The 1059-nt window shown below is 26.5% G+C and overlaps 1 protein-coding gene across 1 annotated transcript in view; it reads left to right on the top strand.

Annotated features, from left to right (window-relative positions):
- Positions 1–545: 545 nt before the first annotated feature.
- The window catches only part of LOC128246972 (protocadherin-18-like), a 216874-nt gene continuing 216360 nt past the window's right edge, over positions 546–1059 (top strand). Inside the window, exon 1 of the mRNA XM_089363245.1 lies at positions 546–612. The gene's annotated coding sequence lies outside the window, so the exon portion shown is untranslated. The remainder of the gene's footprint in view (positions 613–1059) is intronic.

Below are 1059 nucleotides of genomic sequence, written 5' to 3'. Positions count from 1 at the left end.
GACCAATTTTTTTTTATATGGCACATACAGCAGTGCTTTCTACATAGTACTTTGATTTTAGGATATCAACTCTGCTGTGGTGGGCATATCACAGTCCTTTGTCATTTTTTTGTAAGTCCCAGTATTTTGAGATTGGCCTTCTATGTAAATATATAAATAAATAAATATATATACATACATAGATACATAGATACATACATAGATACATAGATACATACATACATACATACATACATATATACATATATACATATATACATATATATATATATATATATATATATATATATATATATATATATATATATATATATATATATATATATATATATATATATATATATATATATATATATATATATATTGATATAATTAACTGGCTATTGCAGTTCTTGTTTTTAAAATTTTGAAGTTAGTGGGTCCAAAACCTTTTCATTTGCTTATTGTTATTAACTTAGTTACAATTAGCTGCAACATCTTTGGCTGAAAGAGATTACAATATGCAGCTTCCATGGTGTATAATTGTAGTCATAAGTTTTTATATAATAATGTGAAACTGACATGTAGATCAGATGCATTTTATTTCAGTAGAATGGACTTACATTGGCTACTGTAAGTATTACATATACACTCTTCCATACTTGTTAGGATCGCTTCTCAGTTATTCTACTTATCACCCTGTCATCTCTCTCTCTCTCTCTCTCTCTCTCTCTCGCTCTCTCTCTCTGTTGTTTGTTTTGCTATTTCTCTCACTCTCTCTATCTATTTTCTCCTTCACTTTATCTGTTTGTTTATCTTTCTCTAACTCTGTTTTTTGTCTTCACTTTTTGCACACCCTCCTATTTTCTTTTGCACACACATATATAGGTACACACACTCATATATAATTTATTTGTATATCTATCTATCTATTTATCTATCTATCTATCTATCTATCTATCTATCTATCTATCTATCTCTCTCTCTATATATATATATATATATATATATACCTGTGTGTATATATATATATATATATATATATATATGTGTGTGTGTGTAAATATATAAGTGGGTATT

This window comes from Octopus bimaculoides, chromosome 14, assembly GCF_046866305.1.
Source record: "Octopus bimaculoides isolate indiv1 chromosome 14, ASM4686630v1, whole genome shotgun sequence".
NCBI lineage: Eukaryota > Metazoa > Mollusca > Cephalopoda > Octopoda > Octopodidae > Octopus > Octopus bimaculoides.
Note: the sequence above shows the minus strand (reverse complement) of the source record. Positions and strands in the feature narration are given on the sequence as shown.